A 21,957-nucleotide genomic window follows, 5' to 3' on the forward strand; every position below is an offset into this window, starting at 1 on the left:
AGCCAACCACCTTATTTCAGTCTTCAAGTCTTTGCCATTTACAAATGACAAGTGTTGCACAAGATTAACTTACAATAATAAGGGGAAAAATGCTCTCAAAGCTCTCCTAACCTTTATTAAGAACCACATCCATGACAGAATTTGGTATGTTCAGTTCATAACTTATAGTACAAGATTTGAAGCAAAGATACTAATGATACATGATTGTAAGCTATATAAAGCATAATTGATAATGACCGAACCAACAACTTTAACTAAGAAATAAATGAAAATAACACAGCAATTTCTCAAACCGCAAATTTCATAACCTATTTGAATTAAAGCTTAAGCTTTTGTCTACAAAATACTAAGCTTCTATCTAAAAAATACTAAAATTATATCTTAAACTTAAAGCTCCAGTATTAATTAAAGCTTAAGCTTCTGTCTACAAAATACTAGAATTATATAAAATGAGATAGACACACATTCATTAATATAACAAATCAGCCCTTTTATCTTTTTTTTTAACTGCCAAATTTTATTAACACAGCTCCAGCCACTCAAGAAGAGCAGAGGAGGAGAAAAAGCAAACTACAGAGCCTTGCTGAAAGCAGAGGGCAGAACCGAAACAAACAGCCTAGCACAAAAACACATGCACAAACGACAGCACAAGACCAACCAACAAGAAGGCCAAACACCCACGACACTACCAAATTAAGGGAACCAACACAAAACAGCATCACTCTTAATATTAACAATAGTTCAATATCATATTAAAACACCTATAACATCAAGATTCCCCCAAATCACCGTATCACTAATCTGAAAACCCTAATAATTAAAACAATACCTGGAATGAAAAAACTGAGAATCTGAAGAGAAGATTTTGGAAGGAGATTGAAGTGAAAGAGCCATATTTGATTTTGGAAGAGTTGATATTTGAAGAGAAACTCTCTCTAATCTGAAGAGAAAGAGTTGAAATCACTTCAGATCTGAGAGGAAGGCCTGAAATTGAGAATCAAAAGTCAAAATCTGAAGATGAAGAGATGAAATTGGAAGAGAACATTGGAAGAGGAAGAGCCGAGTGAGGAATAGAAAATGATTTGGGAATGACATTTTAGGGTTTGAAGAGAGTGGGAACTTTTTAACATAATGGAGGGATATGAAAATAATTTATCAACACGGGCCGTCCGAAATCCGTCTCAACTTTTCAGACGGTTTTGGGACAGATTTATTTATTTAACAAAATCCGTGCGAAATCTGTGGGAAAGTACCCAGTTAGAATAGTGTGCAAAGCATTCAGACAATTTTGGGACGAATTTCGGACGGAAACTTCGCTGGTTAAAATCTGTCCCAAATCTGTCCGAAAAAATCGGACGAAAACTTATCCGTCCGAAAATTCCGTCCGAAAACACAGTTTTTTTAGTAGTGTTAGGTCATTTGGTATGGAGGGTTTTGTATTATGAAGAAAAATGAAAGGAATGACCCAAACCCAATTAGATTTTTATCGAGACTGTTCTTTGCTTAACTCAGTTGGTATGGAGAATGCATAAAATATGTAAGGTCTGGGGTTCGAACCCCGACCACCACCAAAAAAAACCAAACCCAAATTAATCGTATTTCAAAACAAAAAATTGCTCATTTATACAAAATATTATTTCTTTTATTGCACCATCATGCGTTATCGTTTAATAGTCTTAATCAACTTCCAAATTGTAGCATCAATGGTGCTATATAATTGTAAATTGTGGGATCTCAAAATCCATACGATTAGAACTCTTTTATGTTCAAGATTAGAACTATTTTATGCTTAAATTGTATCCATTTTATGTTTGTTTATTATGTTCAACCTTTATATATTCATATTAAGTTAAAAAAATGTCAAAAACATGTCAAAATTATATCCATTAGGGACCAAAAATAAAACAAAATTTTTTGTGAGGATGGAAAGATCTCATTTTATTTCTTAGAGACTAAAATCAAAATTTGATATATTTATAGGGACGAAAAATATGGGTTGGAAGGAACACCACAACTTCAACAACCATGCTCATTCTGCAACACTTCTTCCACTCTCTATTAAGGAAGGAACCAACAAATCATTTACATGAAAAATAGTGATGGTGAGAAAGGAGAGACTAATTGCGTTCTTAGAAATGAATCTTTAGTTGCGTACAGTCAGTTGACCTGTTATAAATGAACCTATATGCTATAAACTACTGGTTTATATTAGTTTTAGGCTCATCCTTATAATAATTTATGATGTTGATCAAGACATTTCGACGAGGTAACTCATCCTTGAACTAGAATTTCTTTGTGCTGGCCCTCTCACTTAGACTTTGTTTGCCAGTTTGGAAGGGAGGGGAGTGGTTTGGAAAAAAAAGGAAGGAGCAAGTGGAAGATATAGATGACATTGAGAGGCGAAGGCTTTGGGGTTTCATTTTTCTTCATAATACAAAACCCTCCTCATTTGGGAAACTAAAAAATTGTATTGGAGGAGGGTTTTTGTGGATTTTAAAGGATTTACATAAATTTTTCAAATTTAATCTAACTAGTTATAACATACTTAAAATTCAAAATACATCATTATTTATTAATTTTGTTAGGTCTGCAGCAATTTAACCTAATATTTTCCCGCTCATTTGTTGTATTAGGTTAGCAGTAATTAAACCTAACAAATTCTATATAAAAAAATGCATCGCACCAATTTCATTCCTATTCTCTTGCCTTTTTTTTTGTACACTTATTTAATACTAAAAAAATGCATCGCACCAATTTCATTCCTATCCTGTTGGCTATATCCTTATTTATTCGTATTTCAATCCTTTTACAATAAACCTGTGCGGAGCACGGGTCAAATATCTAGTTAATCATAAACATTAATTTATCATTCTTTAAAAAAATATGAAAGATTTTACCATTTTCCCTTATATTTCCAACTCTCCAAAATCTTCCCTTCCCCTCCCCTCCAAACTCTCAAACAAAGTCTTAGGAGCAATGGCATGACAATATTTTATAGAATCTAATATTAGTTTTCAAAGCATGCATGCTAGCTAGACTTCTTGTTTTTATTTACAACTTTTATGCTGGAGAATAGGAATTTAAGAAGTGATGTTTCTGGGAAGGTTCGTTGGCTATTGAAAGAAATTTGATCTCACTCTAACAATGTCATATATGGGTCGATTAGTACTTTTGGCAGATCTCAAGGAGTCAAGGTTGCAAAAACATTTTTTTCATATCCAAATCTCTCAGATAGGTGCTGCTTGTTTGTTCTCAGATTTAGATTATTCTGACCTATTTATCTCTCTTTCCAATATTGAAAAAGTTGGCTTATAATCATTTTGTGAATGCTCTATCACCTTACAATCTGAAAACTAAACTGTCTAAATAATCTTTTGTTACTTTCAAGGGAACATTTTGAGTATTCGTGCATTTGAAACATTTTTACTGTGAAAAGAAACGAGTACTTAAGTTGATAGGGTTCCTTAACACAATAATTAGGGAGACTTGGCTTTATGTTTAGTATGTAAGGGGTGGGTATGGTTCGGTTCGGGATGAAAATTGAACCGAACCAAACTGTTTGTTAAATTTAAAATAATTGAACTGAACCAAACTGTTTGCATTTGGAACATAACCGAACTATTCCAAACTGAACTGAACTGTTATTTAAATTTAAAATAATTGAACTGAACCGAACTGTTTGCAATTCGAACTGAACCGAACTATTCTAAACTGAACCGAATTGTTTCGAACCGAACTGAACTCTTATTATTGGTACCGTTGGAAAAAATATAGAAAAAACAAACAAGATTGAATTTTAGTTACGAACTATTACCGAACTGAACTGTTTTGAATCAAACCGAACTGTTTCAGTTCAGTTTTAGATTTGTTAGTAATGGTTCAGTTTATGTATACTATTTTTTCTTATCACGTTGTACATGTTTTAAGCAATAAGTTATATCTTCTTTCTCATTGTATCATAGAGATTCTGTTAAACAAATGCTTATCCCTGACTCCTCTGGTGATGTTGAACTTGAAGCCATGCCTCAGAGGTTAGTTTGTCACCAAGTTCAATTGCCCTTTTCACTATTATGTTTTTGATTTATAAAATTTGTTTTTCATAGATTTAAATATTGTGATATGTTTATTTCTTTAGGGGTGAGTGGTTTGTGATCTATGTAAAACCGACACTTCAGACATATGTTTAGTGTTCAATAGGTGTTTGTGTCACACACCAACACGTTGTCAGTGTCGGTGCCTTGACTATTCTGATTCCATTTATGTAGCGACAAAACCCTCTATGTTTACAATGAGTAACCACAATAGGGACCTCTCTTTGTGATCACAATATGAGTTCATCTATTGATGAAAAGATCTAGAAACCAATACAATTCAAATTGGTCATAGTCCAATCCAGTAATGACAAAAGCAATCACATATGAACAAAACCTAATAATGAAATAAGTTAATTATTATAATATGAACTAAGCCAATAGATAAACAATATTTTATATATGGTGGATTAATTCGAATTTCATTGGATATGTGACTATGCAAGTCCAATATGATTGAAAATGAACAAATTTCACTTTATACTGAAGTTACACATATTTGAGTGAGACAAAGATTGTGTTAAATTTTCTTCTAAACTAAACTGTTATAGGCCAATGATAGTGAATATAACAAAAGGAAAACAAATCTTTGACTTGATCCTTAGTAGTACCTAAACTATAAAAACATGAAGAAAAGAATTGGATTCCTTTTTTATACTAATATTTTTTTGGATGAAAGTGATGAATTTTGAATCATAAGATGCAGGCACGCCACTAGTCAACAACATTCGACAAAGTTTTACATTGATTAATGATTACCCAACATGGCTTTCCATTTTTTGGCCTTGGGACGTTTATGTGATACAACCGTCCTAACATGACTCACGATAGAACTTTATGTTATCGTTTAACCCATGTAGCAGACTCCATCTCATGAAAAGATGTTTAAAACTTTGCACATGAAAAGCTGATCATGCCTGAAAGTGTATATGTTCACTGACATAATTTTTCTGAATATTACGACGATTTCAGAATTCAAATAAAGTGGAGGAATGTAGAATAACTATATCAGATGTAATGTATCTGCTGATTATATTGAAGTTAATTTCATGTGTCTGGTGTCTCTTTGGTTCCAAGTATTTCAAAATGCCTATACAATGGAAGGCTTGAGTAACCTCCTTGTGAAAGCAACATAAAATTTGCTAATTCAAACATCTTATTATACTTTACACACGCTTATTACCATATTCATTCTCCTTCTTTGCTCTATTTGATTTTTTTATCTACTCCATTTTTTCTGTGTGTTCCAAAGACAACGTAATGGCTTCCACCCCCCATAATATATTATTTGAGATATCATCATGGTAAGTTCAAGTGAGAAATATTTTTCATTAAAATAAGCTCAAAATACATTGTTAAAGGTGATTCTTGTTTTTTTCTTTAACTAAATTCTTCCCCAAAGATTCAATAGCAAGCAATATTATATGAGCCACATACCATTCACCTGGAAAGGACCATTCATTGGACGTTTACATAGGTAATCTGAAATTCTTGACTAAATCAACTAAGATTTTATTTTGTCACCAGCCTATAGTTTTATTCTTTATCATTCCACAACTAAATTACAATAAATTAAATAAATGTTTGTTAGCATACCAACAACACAAACATGGTTGTTAGTTCCAATCCTAGACTGACTACATATGAATGTTGATGACTTGACGTAGATCTTAAAGTTGTTCTTGGGATGACAATAATAATAAAAATGTGTTTTTTTAGGATAACTCATGTGTTTAAGTCTTCATATTTGGATGTAAAGTTTATGTACCAAATGAGGTGACTTGATGAAAAAAGGAATGAATTTTTTTCTTGTTAATAAGAGATTAAAATTTAACATCCCAGCATTTCATAACGAATTTATAGGTCGAGATTTCTGTTGTTTTGTTTTTTGAGTTTTTGACACTTTAAAAATTCATAATTAATTTGTCATTTGTCAAAAATTTATAATTTTTTCTGTGTAAAGCCATATTTTAACGTTCTTAACTCGCCTCTAAGAAATATCACGAAAAAATTCAATCTCTTGGTTGCTTTTTTGGACTTTGCGTATATTACAAGGTTATAAATAATAAAAATATCAAATTACATGTTCAGAATACATGTGATTTAATTGCAGGGTCAATTTTTCAGACTTCACATATATTACATGATCAATTTCATTTAATAACCCTATTTTAAATTGTACTTCTGTTGATTAAAATTAGAAGCATGTCCCTATTTTAAATTGACATGTAAGCTTGAAGATCTTGGAATTCTGAGTTCTAACCTTTTTGTCCACATGGTCAAATGAACCGAAACTAGAAGCATGTAAGAGACAAAGAATCTTGGAAGAGAAACTAGAGATTTTGGGGTTTGACATGAAGTGGGAGTTGCTCATTGAGGTGGGTTTCTGGTAAGTTACAAATTTTTAGTTAGAAATTGCTTGCTAGAAATAGTTGATGAATGTAGGAACTATGTGTAGGAGTATCGATAAAAAAAAAAAACACATATATAGTTGAATAATAAATTTAAATGTTAAATTAATTCTAAAATCAAAAGCTCCAATTCTAAGCTTCAAGGAGAGAATACATCCACCAAATAACTTATTTTACCCAACCATTCTACACTTACACCAAAATACCCATCCCATGTAAACGTTGACTTTAAGCTTAAAGAATTTTCTTTCCAAGTTATAACTATGCATCCACACAACCTAACTAACCATGCTCTATTAGAAATTCATACATAGTGCACGTTAGTTGAGCGTTATCAATAGAGATTGGTTGGTTTAATTGGTTTGAGCTAAGAGTTAAAGAAGTTGGAGGCCACAAATTCAAACCCGGTAGAATAAGCAAATATTAATGTGACAACTAATTACTAACATTTGCCACTAAAAACAGTGTTATTAGATAATACATAATTATTAACACAGAGATTGATATTGGATTAATAATCCAACATAATAATCTAATCCCCAACCCGTAAACCTACTCGGCATGAACCGATACAAACCAATTTTTTTTGGGTTGGTTTGCTCATCAATAAGACCCATAAAAAAAAATTCAAATCCATTGGTTTGACTCAAACAAGTTATGGAAACGAAACCTGTTATACAGACACGGTCGGACACGGCACAAACACTGACACGCCGACACCGCTAATAATTTGAGAAAATCACAAATCGGTGTAATTATATGTGTTGGTCTGAGACACGTCTAATCCGAGGTGTGTCCGTGCTTCATTGCTCTCAACATAACCATCAAGTGCAGAGGAAGCAATGGATTAGGTGGAATTCTGCAGGATAAAACACACATTACTGAGCAATAACAGATTAACTAACAAAATACCTTAGTGGTTGGTGACCTATATCCTTCACACAATAACCTTAGAAGCTCCTTCCTGAATAATTATCGCTCATGTTATTGTTGAAATTGATAACTTTAGCGATAAAAAAAGTACACTCAAAAGATAGTAGTATTTTTGTGACTCACCTATATACTCATGTTATCATTTTGTAGTTGATAAGTATGCAGGGAATGTGAGCTATCTTATGCCACTCTTTCCCGTGCTTCATCCGCAAAGTTTCTTGCAGCAATGGACAATCAGATATACTCAGTACGGTAAGAGAGGAAGGCAACTCTTTTTCTGGCAATGACTTGAGCTTAGGTGCATCTGAAATCTCAAGGTTTTGGAGAGAGGTGAGATGGTCGAGCCACTTCCCATCCAAGGACTCTATATAATCAAGTTGATAGATGTGTAAGGACATGAGAGAAGAAGGTAGCAATGACCCTTCCATTCTCATCAACTTATTCACAATGTCACAACCTCCAATTTCCAACACAGAAAGATTATTGATACTTTCCAAACTCCACCTTGTATTCCATATAATTCCCGCAACAGAAAGTTTCCTTAAATTGATAGGCAATCCCTCTGAGGCAAAATGTTGCAGATTTGGCAGGTTAAACACTCTCAATTCTTGAAGGCTAGCAAGGGTGTTGATTGGTTCTGGTAATGAATGAAGCTTGTTACACCCATACACAAGGAAACAAATGAGGTTATGAGTGGACAATCCACCCGGGGAAAATGAATCTAGTTCATCACAACACCGTATTTCGATACTTTGAATAAATGATAGACTCTGTGATGCATCTTTTGCAACGAAAATTGATTTGAGATTTTCGCAACCCTTAATATATAGACTTTGGAGCACAGGAAAAGAGCCTAATGTAAAGGATGTCATTGAGTTACAGCTGAATTCAATTGACAATTGCTCAAGTGATGTGTAACTGTGCAAGGAATTATGGGGGAGGAATTCCAGATTTTCACAATAATGGAGTGATAGAGATTGTAAGGTTTTTGGTAGACCGTCTCTTGGGAAGGACATCAGACAGGGAATCCGGTCTAATGTCAACTTGGTTGAATACATCTGATGGCCTTAAAATAATGTTGTTATTATCATCTGAGTGCCTTTCCTTCAATAGTAGATCACATTCTCTTAGGTGAAGTTCAGTTAAAGATGGAAGTGTGCTTGGTATGTTTCCTTCGAGTTTTGGACATCTTTTCAGTGATATACATTTTAGACTAGGAAACTGTATAGTTGTACCTCCAATCAAGTTCCATTCCTCCCATTCTGGCATATCATTAAATTCTAGCCTCTCTAAGGAAGGAAATGGTTGAAATGAAGGACAATCACTTCCCGAAAATTCAACACCTACACTCCTTATAGATCCCATCATACTAATGCGGAGTACTTTCAGACAATGTAATTTTCCAAGGGGTGGCAGTAGCAAGCAATGATAACAACAACTAATGTTCACAGACACCATGTTTCTAAAGGAAGAATCACCCAACCATTTTGGAAAGTTGGTTCCGCCATAGCCATGAATACCAAGATTCTTCAAATTTGTCGAGGGTCGCAGTTGTTCTAGTACAAAACTTTGAATTTGTGAATCCTGAGTAGTACCTTGTGGATCCCATTGCAGTACCAACTGATCAATTTTTTCTTTTGTCTTCAAATTTGCATGAAAAGCATCACAGGGCTCAGTAACATTTTGTAGATTTGAGATGTAAAGATTCCCATGTAGATCAGGAAATTTTCTTAGCTCTGCAATCTTCAATCCATCATGTTGTTTGCTGACAACGAAGTTAGACAAAATTTGAAGATTCGTTAGTTTTGCTATTTGTACAGGCATTTCCTTCAATACAGTGCCTCTGATGTCAAGGTGGAGGCAATTCAGTGAGATTCCCACAGTTGAACAACAAGAAGGTTTGCAGATTGTAAAGCTTGCATGTTGCATAAGGCAGCCTTTCTATCCCAGTGTAAGAGAGATTCAAGTATCGCAGGTATATCAAATTTCCAATAGATTCGGGCAACTTAGTGATGTTCCAGTAGCTTGGAATAGACAAAACACGTAACTGTTTCATTCTAGGCAAAAAGTCGTGCACTACCTTGTCTGATAAGGAACAATAAGAATGTGACCCTCATGATACTTGTAACGGTAAGGCCAGGAAGGTACGTAAACCTTTTAGTCCATACAATTTATCAAATTTATTGTATGAGTCATATTTCCCTCTATTGAATGACAAATGGCGTACTCTTACATGTAGCTCCCCTTCGTCCAACATCATACAATATGGATATGAAACCATTGTAGCTAAATCATTAATGAGGTCGTGCATTTCAAAGCTTGCTTTCCCATCATCAACAAGTTGCCGATGTATTAGTGACCTTGACACTAGTTCATCAAAGTATTCCTCTCCAACTTTTTCCCAGCTTTTATGACTTCTGGACTGATGTACTAAGCCTTCTGCAATCCACAACTCGACTACCATCTTTTTTTCCAACTTGGAGTTCTTTGGAAATATTGAACAATAAGCAAAACATCGCTTTAAGGGAGCTGGAAGATAATGATAGCTCAATAACAGAGCTGGTTGCACCTCAACATTTTCCAAACTCCAAACATTACTTTTTAATACATTATTCCAGTCATCCTCAGACGATTTAGTGCGAAGAAGACCCCCAAGTGCTACTGCAGCTAATGGTAATCCATCACATTTCTTAGAGATTTCTTTGCCAATCAATTCTAGGTTGGACCGTTGTCCGGAAATTACATGCTCCAAATGCATGTTTGGCAAGTAAAGACCAACACTCGTCACTACCTAGAGGAGTCAAATAGTGAATCGGAAGAAATGTTTGCACTGCTACCGCAACTCTCTCATCTCGTGTTGTTATGATCAGCTTACTTCCTATTTTCCCGGCATTAAAGATGTCCTTTAGATTGTTCCAATCAATATAGTGTCGATCGCATATGTCATCCAATACAAGCAAAAATTTCTTGTGCCTTATAATTCGTTGCAATCGCACTTGTAGAGTATTCAAATCATTTGTATCAGTTCTTTTTGAGGGGACAAATTCAGCATGGGGTGTATTATGGTTATTTGTATCAATTGTTTCTGAAGTAAATGATTCGACAAGGGTTTTCGTGACTTGGACAATATCAAAATCTTTTGAGATATATGCCCACCCTTTCAAATCAAATTTCTCTTTTACTTCTGAATCATTGTAGAGCAATTTTGCAAGGGTTGTTTTACCAATCCCTCCCATGCCTACAATGGAAATTACTCCTATTCTTTGCTATTATCACTACCACTTTCTGACAGTAAAAAATCTTTAAGCTTTTTTCTGTCACCATCTCTTCCATAAATAGTAGATTCATCTACAACAGAACTTGTAGGAGTTCTATGCCAAACACTGCATGAAACAGAAACATTTTCTTTCAATCCTAGTAAGTGTCCTTTTTGTGCAAAGTTATCCAATCTTTCAAACAGTGTTTGCGTTTCAGAATTTATCACTCCATAAAACTATTTGAAACTAAAAGAAAACATGTTTTTCATCTTAGCACTTACTGTTTTCCCTTGATATTCAGCTTTCACTTTGCATCTTAATGCTTCTGTGTTGATTTTATCAAACAAATCATCAGCTTGAAAGACAACATCTCTCAAGTTTTCCAACCATTGTTTAACAGCATGATTTCTGATCTGGTTTCTCTTCAGCATCATTTAGTATTGATTGAAGACTCAACAGTGTTGTTTTTAGCTTCTCCAAGAGTGAAACATCAAGTTTTTTGCATCTAAAGAAGTTCATGAACTCATGAGAAATCATCTTTTCTAGCAACGCCTCTACAAAAGCTGATAGGAATGCTTCCGCAACAATAGTTGCCATGAAGTTCTTTGCTTGAGAAGAGTATGAACAGGTTTACAAGAAAAACAGTATGGAAGAAGTAAACTCAATCTTCTTTGAGTTTTTCTTCCTATGGCTATTATTTCATTTCAAAAGGGTAGTATTGGAAACTTATCAAATTACAAAAGTCAATGCATTCATACCTTTAGAATTTATAAAAATAAAAGATTATTTTTATTCGATTAAATGTTTTTTTTTAGTCTCCATAAATATTCAAACTTAATGTTTTAATTCCCTTGAAAATATTCTTCGACTTTTAATCCATCAAAAGTTTTCATCCACATTTTAGTTTTAGTTTTTAAGTCGTATCATATATGCTCTTCAAATATTTGAATGAGTTTTTGCAAAAATGATTATAATATTTTAAGAATCTCTTCCAAAACAAACTACAATTTTTAACTATAAGTATCTCATAACACTTTTTTTAATGGCAAATATTAGTAATTAGTTGTCTGATTGATATTGTCAAATTGCAACCAAAATAACCAAATTATATTCCACTGCAGTTTTTGTTTTCTTCAATCATCAAATTTTATTGAAGCTAGCCTGTGCAAGAAGGACACAACTGTCAAGCTAAAAAGACATAAATACAAAGGGTCCGTGTAAATGTGGAAACGCCCAAAACCTACACAAACCATGACCGAACACCTCACAGCCGCATGACATAACACAGAAAAAAAAATCAAAGATATGCATTCCGAACTATGTAATCCGAATTTACATAGAGCGTAAGTATAGTTCGGATTGCATAATTTGAAATCCTTCAGCATAGGATTCTTTTGTATGGACCGCATTGCACCTAGAGTTTATGTGGTCCACAACTTCCAAGGACCTCTATAAATAAGTGCTCTCTGATTTTCAGCTTCAATTCCAGCAAAACACAAAAACACACCAAAGAAAACCATACAAATTTTTGTCATTAAGCTGATGATCTTTCTCATGTTGTTTTAAATATATAGATCTCTATATAATGGCATGATGAAAATCCTCAGCATGCTGTCAAAAATACAAACAAACACACCAAAGAAACCATGAAATTTTTGTCATTGTGTTGAGGATCTACTTAATGTTGTCGCAAATAGATAGCTCTCTATTTGACAGCATTATGTAGATCTTCAGCATGCTGTCAAAAATGTTGCTCTCTATTTAAATACCAAGAAGTTTGCTATGAGCTAGATCTTGCTGCCTTAGAGATAGAAATATCTCAGTTGGCAAGGCAGCATGATCTAACTCAAAACAATCATCTTGAAACACCTTGTTGCATATCTGAATCCGAAAAGGTTTTTATGACCTCGATCAAGTTGGCATGCCGATAGAAATATGTCAGTTGGCAAGCCAGCTAGATCGAGTTCAAAAACACCTCTTCGAACATCATCCTCGAATATTTTGTTGTTTACGTTGTTTTATGCTGCTTACTTGTTTTTTTATGCATTTATTACTTATTTTCTATGTCACATTTCATGAAAACTCTCTAAAAAAAAAACCTCCAAATAATGCATTTCATGAAAACCCTCTAAAAAAAACCCTCCAGCATTATGGTGTTGTTCGGATTATATAATCCAGAATGTTTTTGTCATTTCCGGATTATATAATCCGAACTACCTCAGTTATTTTTGAACGGTGCGTTTCACCATGGTTTGACTGGTTAGTGAAGTCATTAATGCATTTTTGGACGGTTTGAATATGGAACACGTTTTGCTTGACTGTACTTATGACCTAAGACTTGTTTTAGGTTATAAATATCCTTGCATGTTCAATAAATCCCTTCATTCTTCACTTCACCTCTTTTCTTTGATTTTCTTAAAATAAAAAAAAAAATAGTTTTGTAGGAGTGTTTGTGGTGTCATTTTCATTGTTGACCGTTTATATAACCCCTGCAATCGCTTTGCAGCTTATGCGGGGGTTATATAACAGTCAACAGAGACCTTTGACATCAAAGAAAACACATAAAATCTCATTTCGAAATTGTCCGGATTTTGTTTTCCGGAAATGTTAATAATCTGGTTCGGATTACATAATCCGGACCATGACTATTTTTGGTTTTTTTGCAGGGCGCGCGAGAAACAGGTATGGTGGGAAAAGTAATAGTCATATTTAAATGGAATACCGCCTTTGTTACAATTAAAAAATAAAAAAAAAACACTTATACTAATTTGTATTTAAACCCGATGTTATTTTAAAGCCTATCGACAACGCCTGCAACATCCAAATTTTGGTCACCGACGCATCTGTTCTGCATATCGGAGATGAGAGATCCCCATACCTCCCTGCCTAAACTCTTCCAATGTGATTTATTTATATCTTCAAATCATGTTGTTTTTAACTGATCTATAGTCCTTTATTAATTGGATTTGAATATTTTAAAGTGAGTAAAATTTAAACTGAAAAAACCAAGGTTATTACTATAATAAATTGATGATTTTTTTTTTTTATAATGTACATAAAACATTTATCGTTGATTTGTTATTTAGTGGTTGACATGGCTCACTTTAATGGAGACAAATCATCATCATCATCATCATCATCATCATTATTATTATTATTATTATTATTATTATTATTATGAAAAAAAAACAAAACGATAAAGGATTAACCTGCATACAATCTCACAACAAGTTAATAGTATACAATGACAAAATGTCTACAAATAATATGATAAAATTAAATTGATCGGAATACTTGTGCCTTCGGATATGCAACGAGGCCTAAATCAATTATTGAATGTTACATCTTTCAATATAAGCTAAATGAACACCACAAAAAAGAGGAAAAATCATACAACGACGCACAAAACGAACAACACAGTGCCTTAAGTATCATACTTAAGGCAATATTGCTTTAAGTATCATTACAATTCCTTATTAGTTAGCTCCTTCAAGAAAATAAATCCTTATTAGTTATATGTTGTGTCGTCTTTCCCTTTTCACAATAGCGCCAAGAATATTCGATCAAAATAATTTGGTGAAGATTATGAATCATTTTTTTTTTTACGGAACAATATGACTAATTTGAAGAGAATGAATACATCGGATATTTTAAAACCAGTAGGGCTTAGCGGAATGTAGCATAATAAAGGGGAGGAGGAGAACGGAATGGAGTGACATATAGACCCCACTTCGTTGTTTGGATAATTTATTATTCAATGGAATATAGTTTTCATTCCTTTGTTTGGAAACTAAACGGAACATGATAAATTATAACTTTATTCCACTTTTATCTTTAATTAAAATACTTTTTTTATAGAATGAAAATATATTATCTTTTATAATTAAAATGATTCATAAGCCTCGTTGAACTCAAACTTCCTTTATATCAAGATACAATTGTTTAATCTGATGTATATGACTTCAAATGTATGCAAGATTGCTTGCCTTCTTTATAGTGCGGTTAATGATAATGTTAGAGAGATAATCTTCTGAAAATTTTGAAGCCATAGTAAAGATGCTATGTATGTATGAATGTTTTTGGCCAAATACCTCCCTGGGTCCTTTAAGTTTCACGTTTGTAACAGATAGGTCCTTTAAGTTTCAAAGGTTACAGATAGGTCCTTTAAGTTTCTAAGGTTTCAGATAGGTCCTTTAAGTTTCGAGTTTGTTTCAGATAGGTCATTTCTATCAACCTCCGTTAAGGACCTATCTGAAACCTTAGAAACTTAAAGGACCTATCTGTAACCTTTGAAACTTAAAGGACCTATCTGTTACAAACGTGAAACTTAAAGGACCCAGGGAGGTATTTGGCCAATGTTTTTCCAGTAAAGTTAAGATAATCTCATGTTTTTTGAGATAATCTCATGAATCCTCTAAAAAAAAACCAATCGCGTAATATAAATAACAACGTTTGAAATTATTCTTTCAAAAAAAAAAAATTGAAATTATTAAAAAAAAATACACAAAGAGAAAACAATGTAACCACAAACGAGGGAAAGTCTTGATGAGCTTAGCTCAATTCGTATGGATAATGTATAAAAATATGCAAGGTCCGGGTTCAAACCACGGCCACCACCCAAAGCTTAGCTCAATTCGTATGGATAGTGCATAAAAATATGCAAGGTCGGGGTTCAAACCCCGGCCACCACCCAAAAAAAAAACGAGGGAAATTAGTTCCAAAAGATTGATGCACCGGAACTTTCATCTCAAGATAAATAGTTCCTTGTTTTTTCCCTTTTCCTTCTTTTTTCTTTTTGTTGTTTTGATTAGCTTTTTTTAACAAAAAAACGAGGGAAAAGAACGGGAAAATTACATACAGAAGAGAATAAGAAAGAAATGGGGCTACTTTAAACAATCTAAAAATAAGGGTGCGTTTGTTTCAGCTTTAAAAAAAAATAGATTTTGGTTTAAAAGAATCTAGAGATTTTTCTTAGAGATTTTAAAAAAAAATCTAAAGCTATATTTATTTGCCTACTACCCATAAAAATCTATTTTTTTTAAAAAAAAAAGAGTTTTAACATGTACATGTGTTACCTCCTTGTTGTTGAAAAAAATAGATTTTGAGAAAAGCTAATCCTAATAGCTTTTCATTTTAGGATCAAAATAGATTTTTTTTTGATAAAATGAGTTTTATAAAAATCTTAAACAAACATTTAAAAATGAAAAAAGTGATTTTTTTAAGGAAAAAAATAGATTTTTTTGAAAAAAAAAGCTTAAACAAACGGAGCCTAAGGGCCCGTTTGTTACGGATTAAAATAAAAGTGATTTTGATATAAAATAATTTAGAGATTATTTTTTAGAGATTTTATGAAAATCAGAATCTATTTTGCGTTTGTTTACTGTAATAAAAATCACTTTTTTTAAAAAATAATTTAGTTTGTTTGGATACAACTATATAAAAGGGATTTTTTGTTACAAAATTAGTTCAATCTTTTAAATTATATTTTCTCTCTCCTCTAAAAAAAATCTATTTTATTTTAGAGCCCGTTTGTTATAGCTTTTTTAAGAAAAAAAATCACTTTTTTTAAACAAATAATCACTTTTAAGAGTTTTGCATCCGTTTGTTACAGATTTTTAAAAAAATCAGAATCTAAAAATAATCTAAAAACAGCTTCAAATGAGAAGCTGTTAGGAGCAGCTTAAAATAAAATAGATTTTTTTTAGAGGAGAGAGAAAATATAATTTAAAAGATTGAACTAATTTTGTAACAAAAAAATCCCTTTTATATAGTTGTATCCAAACAAACTAGATTATTTGTTTAAAAAAAGTGATTTTTATTACAGTAAACAAACGTAAAATAGATTCTGATTTTTCATATAATCTCTAAAGTATAATCTCTAAATTATTTTATATCAAAATCACTTTTATTTTAATCCGTAACAAACGGGCCCTTAAGCTGCTTCTAACAGCTTCTCATTTGAAGCTGTTTTTAGATTATTTTTAGATTCTGATTTTTTTTAAAATCTGTAACAAACGGATACAATACTCTTAAAAGTGATTATTTTTTTAAAATAAGTGATTTTTTTTTCTTAAAAAAGCTATAACAAACGGGCTCTAAATCTTTTTTATAGACACTATAGTTTTTTAATACTATTAAATAAGTATATAAACTAAAATCAAACCAAATTATTGAAAAAGACAAGAACGACACTAACCAATAAAAGTGGTTAAGATTGAATCATCGAATTCATCAAATTATTGGCTTTGTTTTACACCTCCTAAATACAATTGTACACAATTTCTTTTAGTTATATTTTTCTTATTTGGAGAAAGTGATTAAAAAAAAATTCATTTTAAAACTTTTTTTTATCAGATAAATTAACTATATTAAATATAAGTAATAAAAGATACATTTAGATTTGCATTTTTCATAAATTTTCGAAGGTTTTCATTAAAAGTATAAATATGTGAAGAGAAGTTGTTTGAAATGAAAAAATTTAGGAACAATATGAAATTTCAGAAAACTTTAGGAATTCAATTTGCAAAATTTCATAAAAGTTTTGTGTTGGTTTTTGGATTTCTAAACTATTGTATTTTGGGTTTCTAAAGTCTATTTTTGAAAAAGAATTTTCATCCAACGTTCCAACAGAACATTTTATACGCATAAAGGTTTGAAGCCAAAGGAGAGGAGGTGGAAATAATAGACTTGAAGCCAAAGAAAAGCTAACATCATTATGAATAAAAATAGATTTTCCTCAATAGTGTGTCTATATATATATATATATATATATATAAAGTAGAGTTGCTTCAAAGGCATACAATTTACAAATCAAATCTAACAACCACTTTCAAGATTGATGACGAAAGTTTACTCGGTATTTAGTACTTGTTGTACTATATATTTTAGTACAATTTACGTGTTCCATTCTTGCAAGTTTCTAATTTGATCAGTGTGTAAGCAACATTTAAATCATTTGCTTCTTCTTGGAAACTTCCCTAACCAATTAATTGGCTTCTAAGAGTTTACTTGTTATATAAAAACTATTCAAACAAACATGACTTTGAAGCTTTCAAAGTCTTGAGACATTTTAATTTTTCTTTACGTATATAAAACTTTGTTTATACAATTTTTGTCAAGTAAACTTCACCAAACTAAAACCTTAGTTCCAATGTTGGTTCTTCTTCTGAAACCAATTACATTTATTGTGGTAACATTATGGAGTTTATTAACTCGTTTAATCTTCAACACTATTGCTTATACATTTGTCTTGTTAATTCAAGGTTTAAAAAGTTCTGGTGAAGGTTCACTTGGAATATTTCAACATGTTGCTGAGATCATAAGGGCATGTTTTGAGTTCATTCTTCAGTTATTAATTGATTCAATAATTTCCATAATGTCTTCAATGTTTGATGTTCTTAAGCACACCATCACAGGATCAGTTTCTGCTACAGGATCTATAGCTGCAGAACTTGCAGAGAAATTGAAGAGTTCATTTGAAGAATCATTGAAACAAGTGCCAGAGCTATTTGAAGAAGTCTTGGAAATGATGTCAAATATGTTAACAGAAATGTGGAACAATTATAAGGAGGCTCTTGGATATGTTACAGAAAATGCTTGATTTTGGTGGTTATATGATTTGATATTATTTATCATTTTTAGTAACATTGACATTAGGGAGGTTAGTTACTAGCTAATTTTTTAAGACATGTATATCCTTTAATTTGTTGAAGTCTATATATACTATCTTTTATCTCTTCTTGTTTTCATTTGGCTTAGTTCATGTTTGAATTTTCATTTGGAAAACTCTAAATCAAGATTCATGATTTAAGAAAAAAATTATAACATTTGCCAAATGCACATGTTGGACTTTTTTAAAAAAATCTGCGAAGTGAAAATTATTATTAACAACAGTTGTAACTCGTTTTGGTTAGACTGATGGTGTTACTTTGATAACTGGGAGTTTGCTCTGTCAAGTTTAGAACTTCAATTCTCTCTGTGGGAGTTTGCTCTGTCAAGTTTAGAACTTCAATTCTCTCTGTGGTAATTTCGATGGACAAGTTTGACTTGATCGAAAAAAAATAAAAAAAATAAGAGTAGTGTTAACTTATGCTCTTAGGGCACATGTTAAAAAACTCAAAAGAAGAAATATTCTCTAAAATTTTGTGCATTCAATTCATTAAAAAGTTAAAGATTAAATGAAATGCACATATTCCAATAAATTATTTCTATTATTGATACATTAACTTGTGCCTTAAGGGCACAAGTTAGCATTTCCAAAAAATAATAATGGTGGTACTAGTATAGTCACTTTATAATTGTTTTAGGTGAGATTTGAAATCAAACTCTTAATGCTAATTAAAATCTCTTAAATAACGCATAAGTTGGACTTCCCCAATTTGTTGAAATTTTTTAATTTGATTCCATTTGGATCTTTGTTAAATAACTTTTTAGTTTACATTTTTTGTACTTCCACATTGATTGTTGTAGGATTTGCAATATACAATGAAAGAGAAACACTTCAATGTCACATGCCAACCTTACTATCTATGCCAATAAAGGTATTCTAATATTGTACGTGAACTCACAATGACAGAAAAACAAAAATCACGGGCACTTTGGTTTTATTAACATAGATTGTAGCTATATGGTTGAAAAGTCATGATATGCAAATTCATAAGCATCATATGTAGTCACAAATCCTTTCAAAAGATAAATATGTACTCACAAACAACTCATATGCATGAAATGCATATGCCACATGTTACGTTCATTCTTTTTTTATTGGATATATTTAAAGATGAAGATGGATAACTCAAACTCCCAAGACATATATGAAACTCTTACAATTCCGTAGTTTAGGTGTATTTGAGTGTTATATGCATCAGATAACAACATAACGGTGTTTTTTTAAAAGTTTTTTTTTTTTTTCGCGAACATTCTATATAAGTAGAGCCGGCTTAAGACTATTATCAAGGTCCTAGTTCTAAGCTTACAAATAAAAAATGGCAAATTCTATGGTACACCTAAAAGTCTGAGTGTATCGATACACCAAATCGTTAAATTAATTATTAAATAAGTTTTTTTTAAGAAAAATAATTGTTTTCTATCATTGACAATTATAATTATTAAATCTTATTTACCAAAAAACGTCGACGAAATAAAATTTACTTTTTTTGAATTTTTATTGCTCATAACAAATAATATTGATTATTTTTTATGAGAAAATGTTAAAAATTTAATATGATTCTTATAAACAATGAAATGGTGTTTTTTTTTTTTTTTAATAAAATGATGTTTTCTAAAATATAAGTATTGATAAATAACTCTTTATTTTATAAAATGATCGTTAAATTAAAAAAAAATTAAGCAGGAATACCGATACACCTCAATTTGTGAGGTGTACCGTAGAAGTTCCCAGTGAGTTTATGGGCGAAAAAGTCTCAAGCTAACGAAAATATCAATATATTCCTCTATTAAAATTTGCTTTAGACCATATTACTATTAAAAATTATTGAGCCGACTCTACATATAGGTATACACCTTGCAAGGGAAAAAGATACATATATTGATGTGATATATTAACGATCTAATAAAAGTATAGAGATATAAATAAAATGAAATGTTGAATAAATAATGAAAAAATATTGAGTATAAATATCATCCTTGTTTTTTTGTCAAAAGCCATAAAGAAAAGTAAATTTCTAAAAATAAAATAAAAAAGTATTTTGGTGAGATAGTTGAAAAGTTGCAACATAAATAGATCTTGGAGCTACGCTGTCTAAACAATGAGTCACTTTGTTGAGTTGTCTCTTAATAAACCTAACATCAAATTTTGCTAAATCAGAAGAAAATATGCACTGGCAATCATTAATAATTGACGCAAAATCCAAGACGTCTAATATACTACCATAGAATTGTTGTGAGGATTTTGGTGCAAATCCTACAGAAGCACAAAGAACAACGTTCAAAGATTTGAAAAAGAAAGATTGCAAGGCATTGTTCTATACTCAACAAAATGTTCATTCAAATCACTTTGAGAAGATCTCAAAGATAACAAGATTAAAAGAAGCGTGAGATATCTTAGCCAAGTATTATGAAGGCAGTGACAATGTCAAGAAAGTGAAGCTTCGGTCACTAAAGGAAGTATTCATTGATGTCGATGGAGGAAGATCAAAGAATCAATGATTATTTCACAAAATTGCTATTTATGGTGAATCAGATGAAAGCAAGTGGTGAAGATACACTAGCTCAACAAATAGTGGGTAAGATTATGAGATCCCTGACTTCAAAATTTTATTTCATAGTTGTGGCCATACAAGAAGCTAAGGATGTCAAGACATGAAGATTGAAGAACTTTTATCATCTCTTGAAGTTCATGATATGCTGGTGATTGAAAGAGGTTCAGAAAGAACAGCACAACAAGCATTGCAAGCTCAATTTACCAAAAAAGATGGATATGATAAGTATTCAAAGAAGAAAGGAAAAGGATAGTTAAAGAAAGGAAATCGATCTAAGTTAGATAAGAAAGGTGAATTCTCTAAAGTAGGAGGTAGTTTTGCAAATAATCAGAACATGAAGAAAGAATTTGATAAGAGAAAGATTCAGTGCTATATTTGTGAGAAATTTGGCCATTATGCTGATGAGTGCTGGCATACGAAAGATGGAAAGAAGAGTCATAAAGGTAAAGAGAAAGCAAACATGGCTTAGGATACTTCAGATTCAGAAGTAGCTCTCTTGATGACTACTACTTCTGAAGGAAATCCATTATGTGAAGACTGATATCTTGATTCAAGATGTTCAAATCACATGACTGGACACAAAGAATGGCTTATCAACTTTGATAGCAGCAAGAAAAAAAATGTTAGGCTTGTAGATAGTAGAAACCTTGCAGCTGAAGGTATTGGAGATACTACTATCAGAGGGAAGGATGGGAAGAAGGCAATGATTGAAAATGTATTATATGCACCAGGAATAAAGTGTAACTTATTGAGTATAGGTCAATTGGTGGAAAAAAAGGTTTCTCAGTTACAATGAAAGGCAACATTCTGCATATTTATGATAGACAAGGAAAGTTAGTATTGAAGTCAAAATTAACAAAGAGCAAAACATTTTTGTGTAGCATTCAAAATGCAAAAGAGGTTTGCATGTCAACAATATCAGATGAATATACTAATTGGTTATGGCATATGAGGTATGGCCACCTAAATTTTAGATGTTTATCCTACTTGAGCTCTAAGAATTTAGTTTAAGGTTTACCAATTTTGAATGCTAATAAGAAATCAT

At 31.9% G+C, this 21,957-nt stretch overlaps 1 pseudogene across 1 annotated transcript; it reads right to left on the reverse strand.

Annotated features, from left to right (window-relative positions):
- Positions 1-6,931: 6,931 nt before the first annotated feature.
- Positions 6,932-11,353, reverse strand: LOC146906913 (putative disease resistance RPP13-like protein 1; annotated as a pseudogene). Its single transcript, XR_015019028.1, has 2 exons — positions 7,559-11,353; positions 6,932-7,466 (listed from the first exon to the last, which is right to left on the reverse strand). The product of XR_015019028.1 is annotated as a putative disease resistance RPP13-like protein 1 (transcript).
- Positions 11,354-21,957: the final 10,604 nt, after the last annotated feature.

This window comes from Medicago sativa, chromosome 7 (assembly GCF_051527215.1).
Source record: "Medicago sativa cultivar Bolivia chromosome 7, Bolivia_mono, whole genome shotgun sequence".
Classification (NCBI taxonomy): domain Eukaryota; kingdom Viridiplantae; phylum Streptophyta; class Magnoliopsida; order Fabales; family Fabaceae; genus Medicago; species Medicago sativa.